Genomic DNA, 10,686 nt, shown 5'->3' with positions numbered 1-10,686 from the left:
GAGGAAAAAAATAAAATAAGAGTTAGGTCACATATTTGTTGATTATCTTATAAAAATATCTTATTCGTGTTGATCGGGTGAATTTCAATGTGCAGTTGTTCGACGACCTCCACGTGCGTTGGACGAGCTTTGCCCCTACGTCTGTTGGTGAGCACAGATGACTTCTCCGCCTGCCCCCTTAATTTGCTCTGTCCCGGTCTTCGTGCTGATGAAACTTGCTATCTATATATAGGTTTCTTCAATCATGAGTATGCGTGACCAGTATGCGTCTCCCGTTCGAAAGGGCGACATCTATAAATATGCATGTCTTTGCATATTTATAACCGCCATCCTTTCGAATTGTCCAACATTATCCATGGACAGCCCGAGTATGTGTAGATTGGGTTCGTTTTCCCGTATACTGCGCTATGGATCCGATGCGGAATTTCGTCAGTGCCTCCCTGTTGTTCTCAGGATGCACATCCTCTCTGTTTATTGCGGAGACGTGTATCAGGAGAACAGCGGGGAGGTGCTGCTGAAATTTTGCGTTGGATCCAGAGCAGAGCATGGGAAAACGAACCCAATCTACACATACTCGGGTGGGATTAGGACCTATCTTTACCTATTAGCGTGTAGGTTGCCTGGACGTAATAAAAATGGCGAACCTGATTAACCGATGAATATAAATGCTAAATTATATATAAATATATTTCTTCTGTCTTTAGTAGCTATGAAAGATGAGTGATCGTGCATGGATGTATACCGGTCACCCTAGTCAGAAAGAGATGACAAAAGAATGGTTTGTAAAAACAAAGGAATTTGTGAAAGCCGCATTCGCAAATGGCCAGGAAAGAAACTATTGCCCCTGTCCTGGATGCGAAAACTATAAAAAGACGACAGAGGCTGTAATGATTAAACACCTGCAGAGGAGGGGTTTTAAGCCTAATTATACGGTGTGGACATTTCATGGTGAGTCTATACAACGCACAAGAGCTGAGGTGGTCCGTCGTCGCACGGACGAGCATGGTACCGGGATCGAAGACATGGTGCAAGACTTTGATGATGCTCGGGATTCGGAAGTTGAGACGGAGGAATCTGCAAAGGCCTTTTATGAAATGTTGGAGTCTTCAAAACGTCCTCTCCATGAGCACACTGAGCTCTGTCAGCTGGATGAAATTGCACAAGTAATGGCTTTGAAGGCTCAGTTCAACTTGGGAAGAGAATGCTACGATGCGATGATGACACTATTTGGACGTTTCCTACCCAAAGGCCATGTCATGCCTGGAAACCTGTACCAGTCGGACAAAATACTTCGTGTACTTAAGATGCCCTATGAGAAGATAGATGCATGTGAGAAAGGATGTGTCTTATTTAGGAAGGAGTATGCACACTTGGACTATTGTCCCAATTGCGAGTCTTGCAGGTATCTTGTGGTAGACAACGGTATGGGTGAGAAGAGGCAGACCAAGATCGCAGTTAGTGTTCTTCGGTATATGCCAATCGTACAAAGACTTCAACGTCTTTTCATGGTTGAAGAGACAGCCAGACAGATGACATGGCACAAATTGGGCAAAAGAACCGAACTAGATGCGGATGGGAACAAGATGATGGTACACACATCGGATGGGGAAGCGTGGACACATTTCGATGGATTGCATCACGATAAAGCGGCAGATCCAAGGAATCCTCGAGTCTGCGCCGCCACAGATGGTTTTAATCCCTTCAGCATGACGGCAACCCAATACAGTTGTTCGCCTATATTTGTCATTCCACTCAATCTCCCCCCCCCGGGCAGATTATGCAAAGAAAGAACATATTTCTGACGTTGATAATTCCAGGGCCCAATTATCCGGGGAAGAATATGAATGTGTACATGCAACCGCTTAAGGTTGAATTGGAAGAATCTTGGGATAATGGGGTCAAGACATACGATGCCGCTACAAAAGAAAACTTCAAAATGCATGTGTGGTACATGTACTCTATGCATGACTTGCCAGCGTATGCGCTATTCTCTGGATGGTGTGTGGATGGAAGGTTCCCGTTCCCCCAATGCAAGGCAGCTCTTCAGTTTCATTGGTTGCAGGAGGGTCGGAAGTATTCTTGCTTTGACTTGCATAGACAGTTCCTGGATCCTGACCATCAGTTCAGAAAAGATAAGAAGAACTTTACCAAAGGTAAAGTTGTCAAAAACTTTGCAGCACCTACGTTCACAGGCCAACAGATCCTGGATCAGTTAAACGCCCTCGAGCCTGATCCAGAGCGTCCAGGGTATTTCAAGGGGTATATTTCAAAACACGCCTGGACTCACAAGCCATGCTTCTGGGATCTGCCTTACTTCAAAGACCTCCTTCTTCCACACAATATCGACATGATGCACACTGAAAAGAATATCGGAGAGGCTATTTTTGGTACATTGTTCGACATAGATGGGAAGACAAAGGATAATATTAAGGCTAGAGTCGATCAAGAGACACTATGTCATAGACCGTTACAAAACATGCGAGAAGGCAAAGGAAAGCAGAAGTGGTCGAAGCCAAAGGCCTGGTTCAATCTTTGAAGGCCAGCTATGAGGGAAATTATCTTGTGGGTCAAAATGCACTTGATGTTCCCCGATGGGTATGCAGCGAATCTAAAGAGGGGAGCGAGTCTTGAAAAAATAAAAATCTTTGGTCTCAAGAGTCATGATTGGCACATATGGCTAGAGTGGGTAATGCTGGTGATGTTACGTGGCTTTATTCCTGAGGATGAATGGCTAGTACTGGCAGAGCTGAGCTATTTCTTCCGTGTTCTTTGTGCGAAAGAATTGTCGTATGGCGTGGTAGAAGACATGGAGGAGTTTGCACCGGAGTTGTTGTGCAAGTTAGAGAAGATCTTTCCACCGGGCTTCTTTAATCCAATGCAACATTTGATTTTACCTCTACTGACCGAGGCAAGATTGGGTGGGCCCGTGCAAGATCGTTGGTTCTATGCAACTGAGAGGATGCAGAATACCCTTTGAGCTAAATGTAAAAATAAGCGTAGAATTGAAGCATCGATGGCTGAGGCATTCATTACTGAGGAGGTGGCAAACTTTGTGACAGCACACTACGAAGCCAAAAATCATCATTTGCATAATCCGAAGCCTCGGCATAATGATGCAGACCCTAAAAAAGGTGGGTCCAACCTCAGCCTATTCAAAGGGAAGCTCGCACCAGCCGGTGCTTCGAAACCAATAACGTTGGATGTCGAAGAATGGCGGAACATTTCGTTGTATATCTTCAACAACCTAACAGAAGTGTGGCCGTACATCGAGTGAGTTCTCGGCATATTTTCCCGTAACTTCTAATTCATTTGAACTGCTCATATTCCCGAATATTTCAAACAGCCGTTACGTTGCCAAATTCTTGGATGGAGCGGTGATCGAAAATGATTCCGTCGAAGAGTATGAGCTTCTGTCAAAGACAAGAGGCGGCTATCCCGGTTTCATCTCTTGGTTCAAACAAACGGTAATTATCAATAATGGACCATTTCATTCTTGGTCTAACTTGCGGCTAATGCAACAACCGTTTCGTATTAAACTTGTAGGCTAATTCAGAGTCTATGGACGCCGAATTGGGACAAGTCGCTAATGGTTTTGACTATAAGGTTCGTTCATTTGAGAAATACAACATCAACGGGTATCTCTTTCGTACCTTTGGCAAAGAGCTATCTATACCCGACCGGAAATCTACAAATTGTGGTGTCTCTGCTATCGGCGAAGGTGTTGTCGAGTATTATGGAAGAGTTGAAGCAATTTATGAACTTCAATTCTATGGTGAAAACCCACCGAACGTCGTAGTCTTCAAATGTTATTGGTTCCAGCCGAAAAAGACTAGAAGGACTCATGAACATATAGGACTAGTCGAAATCAATCCAAACACCCATTTAGATGTTCCCGATGTCTATATTACGGCTCAACAGGCGACCCAAGTTTTCTATCTACCGTGGGCATGCCAAACGGATAAGAATCTGGAAGGTTGGTACGTTATTTATGAAGTGCCGCCACATGTCAGACCACCTCTCCCAAATGAATAGGATTATGAACCTCACATTAACCCAGACGCATATGATGGAGAATTCTTCCAAGAAACACGTCTTTCCAAGAAACGTTTCAAGAACCGCCGTGCTTCACCCAAGAACATGGAAGTAGACAGCGATAATGAACCCGACTCCAGCCCTGAGCCGGAACCAGAAGACCTGGAACTCGTAGAGGTTACTCATGCGGATGACCTGTCAATGCTTCAACGATTAAAGGAAGGCCTTTCACAACTTCACGCCGTTGAACCCGACGAGCACGTCATTCATGAAGACATGCGTGATAGTGATGATGATGATGCATTTATTGATGATGATTATTAGTTTGTAAGATTCACATCTTAAATTATATATATTTTAATCTTTATTATTCATGTACATATTATTATTCATGTCAGTTATTCAATTTTTTTATGTTGTACTAATTTCTTTTAATCTTTATCATGTCAGGTCACCAGGTGTGGAAAGATGGTGGGCTGGTCCAGATCGCTCGACGGGTTCTTCCTAGGCGCCCCGCACGAGGGGTGGTACTTCCCTTCCACCCCTATCTCTCCGTAGAGCCTTGGCAGACAGTCTGTTGACACCACCCGTGGGTTCTTCTTCGTTGGCGGCATTGCCCACTGGGAGAGGTGCTGGTCGGGTAGGGAAGAAGGGGAAGGGTACAGGGAGAGGTCGTGGCCGCGGAAGATCCAGGAGGACTGTTGAGCCGTCCTCGCCACCACCACCAGCTCATTCACCCCGAGCATAGGACTAGTATGGTCGACCCGTTTGCGGAGGAGGCTACGGGGACTCCGTTCCAGGAGTCTGTTGTTGACGGGCATTCGTCCCATGAGACTCCGGTCCAGGAGCAGCCTCGGGTCGAGGTGCATTTGGCCCAGGAGCAGCCGGAGGAGACTACGGTTCCGGAGGCTTCACCCGACGTGGAGAGGCCCGGATGGGAGACCTGGCCGGATCGTACAGGGTTGCCGGATTGGACCGAGGGTCCGGGTGGCTCAGGGGGTGGGTATGGCGGGGATGAGCTTACGAATAGTGAGGGCGATGTGCAGGTGGACGGGGCCACCGTGTACAAGCGTGGTAGTACACCTCTCCCGCTCACGCCGGCTACCCGCGAGCAAAGGCCGGTGATTAAACCTGAAGGAGATAGGTAAGTACATTTACTCTTTTTTTAGCTTTTGCCTTCAAGTTTGTTCAAATATCTAATGCATTGACCTTATCATACTGCAGGGGATGGGTACACCCTCTTGGAGTCCGCAGGCCGAACTCCGTCCTTGGTGTGCTTTGCCGGACAAATTTCCCGGGGTTTGTCACGTTGCCTGGTGAGGGTCAGGTTCCTACACTAGGATTTTCCTGGGAGCACTACCAGGCTGCGCAGGCCCCGCCGGAGGAGATTATAGATGGTGTCTTGTGCCACACGAGGGCCGAGATGGTGATCAAGAGCTTTTGGGTAAATTATCCTTTTACAGAATCTAAAATTAACAATATAGCTAATTATTGTACTAATCGGTGTTTTCACGTTTGATTGCAGACCTTCTATAGGTGTGAGGATGGATATAAGGAGGAGGAGGCCACGGTTCTCGAGGCCGAGTGTAGGCGGTTACTACAGAACTTGCACCACGATGCTCGGCTGTAGGCTATTCGAGATTACTACGCCACGCGTGGTATTAAGAAGCAGAAAAAGGATTGCCGCGGAAAGTTTCTAAAGATGGAGCAATACATGGAGGTAATTACCTATTCTTAAGTCCTTCTACGTAGTTTTCTTGATTTCATTCATAGCCGTAGCGCTGAAAATTCTTTCTAATAACTTATAGGTGCCCCCGAGATGGTGTGCGGATAAGATGGATTGTTGGGAGGCGTTGGTTCATGAGTGGTGCACAGGCAGCTGGCGAGCCGTCCACGAGAATGCGAAGGATCGGCGTAGCCAAATGGTTGGTGTGCCACATAATCAAGGCAGCCCCCAACTTACTTCGGTTTGGACGAAACTTGGTATGTGATTTGCTTCATGATTCATGCAATTCATTCTTGATGATAATATTTTGTTCCTCTCTTTTAGGCGCATCACAATAAGACAGAGATGCCACACTTGTACGACCTTTATGGCATGGCCCATACTGCCTCGTACAAGAAGGCGAAGGCATTCTCTGAGTCTGACCTCGATGATCCCAATAACTTCACCAACATATCATCCCACCAGAAGCTCGTGGCATACAGGGACGCGGGGAAGGCTACGAAAGGGGATGACTTTAACCCTAGCCAGGAACCTTTGGATCCAGAGCTGGTGATGATATCTGGTGGCGGGAGGCCCCATGGCTCGATAGCCATTGGAGATGGGATAATACGTTGTCCACTCACTCTTCCGGAGATCAAGGTGCGCCAGTCGAGCAGCTGTCCTGAGATAACGCGTCGTCCACGGCTAGTCGAACTTGCCATCGAGGTTAGTAGTATGGACTAAGAACACTTTCATCCATTTCATTATGTGTGTCACCATAGATCATTACTGTGGTAATGAGGAATGGTGTTTCAGGCTGCTCTTCAGAAAGAGAGAGCGACAAACCAGGCTGCTCTTGAGAAAGAGAGATTGGCAACCGAGGCTGCTCTTGAGGCTGCTCTTGATGAGAGGGACCAGACCACGGCACGATTGATTGAGGAGGAAAGGGCCCGGAATGAGGCGGGTCAATGGGCCCTGTACGAGCTTTTTGTGGTATGTTTTTTTTCACATTAGCCAAATCATGTGTGTAATGTCTGTTTCATTACTAACTAATACGACCCACTCTTCACAGTCTGTGCGAGAAGAGCGGTCAAGTCCCTCCGCCGATGCCCGTCTTCTCTTCGATTGGCACGGTGAGTTTCATTATAAACTAGTATTAATAATGGAGTGTCATCATGCTAACTGAGACATTGCAAAATATCTTTTCTGCAGAATAACTCCCGAGCGGCATCGCACGACCCTTCTCCACGGCAACCGTCTCCAAACGAAGCCGCCGCAAGCAACCGTGGTGTTTCTCCTCCTTGATGACCACTACGGTAAGTTTCTCTTCTCCTCTTTCATATTATCCTTGCTTTAATTTCCCCAAAAAGACATAATTAGCCCATTTAGCTCCAAAATGCCATAATAACCTCAAAATGTCATAAGAACCTTGGTTAGCTCATTAATATTATATACTTAGCTTGTTCTCCTCTAAAATGAGATAATTAGCCCATTTAGCTCCAAAAAGACATAATTAGGTAATTTAGCTCCAAGAAGAGGAGAAGAGGAGAAGAGGAGAAGAAATAGGAAAAATGAAAAGAAAGAAGAAGAAGAATAAGAAGAGAAGAAGGAGAAGGAGGAGGACGAGGAGGACGAGGAGGAGAAAGAGGAGAAGTTCAAGGACCTTCTAGCCCTTCTCCTCCTTCTTCTCCTCCTTCTCCTCCTTCTTCTTGATTTCTTCTTCTTCTCCTCCTCCTCCTCTTTCTTCTCCTCTTTCATATTATCCTTGATTTAATTTCCCCAACAATAACATAATTAGCCCATTTAGCTCCAAAATGCCATAATAACCTCAAAATGGCATAAGAACCTTAGTTAGCTCATGAATATTATATACTTAGCTTGTTTTCCTCTAAAATGAGATAATTAGCCCATTTAGCTCCAAAAAGACATAATTAGGTAATTTAGCTCCAACAAGAGGAGAAGATGAGAATAAATAGGAAAAATGAAAAGAAAGAAGAAGAAGAAGAAGAAGAGAAGAAGGAGAAGGAGGAGGAGGAGGAGGAGAAGGAGAAGGCCAAGGACCATCTAGTCCTTCTCCTCCTCCTCCTTCTCCTCCTTCTTCTTGATTTATTCATCTTCTCCACCTCCTCCTCTTTCTTCCCCTCCTTCATATTATCCTTGCTTTAATTTCCCCAACAATGACATAATTAGCCCATTTAGCTCCAAAATACCATAATAAGCTCAAAATGGCATAAGAACCTTGGTTGGCTCATGAATATTATATACTTAGCTTGTTTTCCTCTAAAAATGAGATAATTAGCCCATTTAGCTCCAAAAAGACATAATTAGGTAATTTCTCTCCAAGAAGAGGAGAAGAAATAGGAAAAATGAAAAGAAAGAAGAAGAAGAAGAAGAAGAAGAAGAAAAGAAGGAGAAAGAGGAGAAGGATGAGGAGGAGGAGAAGGCCAAGGATCTTTTAGTCCTTCTCCTCCTCCTCCTTCTCCTCCTTCTCCTCCTTCTTGATTTCATATTCTTCTCCTCCGCCTCCTCTTTCTTCTCCTCTTTCATATTATCCTTGCTTTAATTTCCCCAACAATGACATAATTAGCCCATTTAGCTCCAAAATGCCATAATAAGCTCAAAATGGCATAAGAACCTTGGTTAGCTCATGAATATTATATACTTAGCTTGTTTTCCTCTAAAATGGGATAATTAGCCCATTTAGATCCAAAAAGACATAGTTAGGTAATTTAGCTCCAACAAGAGGAGAAGAGGAGAATAAATAGGAAAAATGAAAAGAAAGAAGAAGAAGAAGAAGAAGAAGAAGAAGAAGAACAAGAAGAAGAAGAGAAGAAGGAGAAGGAGGAGGAGGAGGAGGCGAAGGCCAAGGAGCTTCTAGTCCTTCTCCTCCTACTTCTCCTCCTTCTTGATTTTTCTTCTTCTCCTCCTCCTCCTCTTTCTTCTCCTCTTTCATATTATCCTTGATTTAATTTCCCCAACAATGACATAATTAGCCCATTTAGCTCCAAAATACCATAATAACCTCAAAATGGCATAAGAACCTTGGTTAGATCATGAATATTATATACTTAGCTTGTTTTCCTCTAAAATGAGATAATTATACCATTTAGCTCCAAAAAGACATAATTAGGTAATTTAGCTCCAAGAAGAGGAGAAGAAATAGGAAAAATGAAAAGAAAGAAGAAGAAGAAGAAGAGAAGAAGGAGAAGGAGGAGAAGGAGGAGGAGGAGAAGGAGGAGAAGGCCAAGGACCTTCTAGTCCTTCTCCTCCTCCTCCTTCTCCTCCTTCTTGATTTCTTCTTCTTCTCCTCCTCCTCCTCTTTCTTCTACTCTTTCATATTATCCTTGCTTTAATTTCCCCAACAATGACATAATTAGCCCATTTAGCTCCAAATGCCATAATAAGCTCAAAATGGCATAAGAACCTTGGTTAGCTCATGAATATTATATACTTAGCTTGTTTTCCTCTAAAATGGGATAATTAGCCCATTTAGCTCCAAAAAGACATAGTTAGGTAATTTAGCTCCAACAAGAGGACAAGAGGAGAAGAAATAGGAAAACGAAAAGAAAGAAGAAGAAGAAGAAGAAGAAGAAGAAGAAGAAGAAGAGAAGAAGGGGAAGGAGGAGGAGGAGGAGAAGGCCAAGGACCTTCTAGTCCTTCTCCTCCCCCTCCTTCTCCTCCTTCTCCTCCTTATTGATTTCTTCTTCTTCTCCTCCTCCTCCTCTTTCTTCTCCTCTTTCATGTTATCCTTGCTTTAATTTCCCCAACAATGACATAATTAGCCCATTTAGCTCCAAAATACCATAATAAGCTCAAAATGGCATAAGAACCTTGGTTAGCTCATGAATATTATATACTTAGCTTGTTTTCCTCTAAAATGGGATAATTGGCCCATTTAGATCCAAAAAGACATAATTAGGTAATTTAGCTCCAACAAGAGGAGAAGAGGAGAAGAAATAGGAAAAATGAACAGAAAGAAGAAGAACAAGAAGAAGAAGAAGAGAAGAAGGAGAAGGAGGAGGAGGAGGAGGAGAAGGAGAAGGCCAAGGACCTTCTAGTCCTTATCCTCCTCCTCCTTCTCCTCCTTATTCTAGATTTCTTCTTCTTCTCCTCCTCCTCCTCTTTATTCTCCTCTTTCATATTATCCTTGCTTTAATTTCCCCAACAATGACATAATTAGCCCATTTAGCTCCAAAATACCATAATAAGCTCAAAATGGCATAAGAACCTTGGTTAGATCATGAATATTATATACTTAGCACTACTGAAATTCAGAACTTTGCCGTCCGCCAAGGCGGACGGCAAAGGTGGCAAGCACGGACGGCAAAGGCTTTGCCGTCGGCCAGCTGACGGCAAAGTAGACGGCAAAAAAAAATCCGGTGAAGAGGCTCTTTGCCGTCTGCTTTCCCAAAGCGGACGGCAAAGAATCTTTGCCATGAGGGGGCGGACGGCAAAATAAATGGGACGGCATATATTGCAACGTCCCCGTTAAGTGTTAACGGCAGGCCTCCTCTCTTTGCCGTCTGCCAACACCTCTTTGCCATGTGTTGGCGGACGGCAAAGAGGTGAGAGAGAGAGGGGGCTGTTCACCCCTTTGCCGTCTGCCAATACCTCTTTGCCATGTGTTGGCGGACGGCAAAGAGGTGAGAGAGAGGGGGCTGTTCACCCCTTTGCCGTCTGCCAGCACCTCTTTGCCATGTGTTGGCAGACGGCAAAGAGGTGAACCAGCCCCTTTTTTATTTATTTTTTGTTATATCCAGCATTTTTAACAATAATCAGGATATATATATATATATTTGACATAAATAAATTTCCATCTGTACTCATAACCATATTAAAATAAGTCTCATCCATAGTGCATACATATTATGCAAGTTACATCCGTACCAAACCATATATTACACCCATGGTACAATAGTTTAAATACAACCAATAGTACCAAACCATTC

The sequence above is a fragment of the Hordeum vulgare genome, chromosome 7H (assembly GCF_904849725.1).
Source record: "Hordeum vulgare subsp. vulgare chromosome 7H, MorexV3_pseudomolecules_assembly, whole genome shotgun sequence".
Taxonomy (NCBI): Eukaryota; Viridiplantae; Streptophyta; class Magnoliopsida; order Poales; family Poaceae; genus Hordeum; species Hordeum vulgare.
This window is presented reverse-complemented; position numbering follows the sequence as displayed.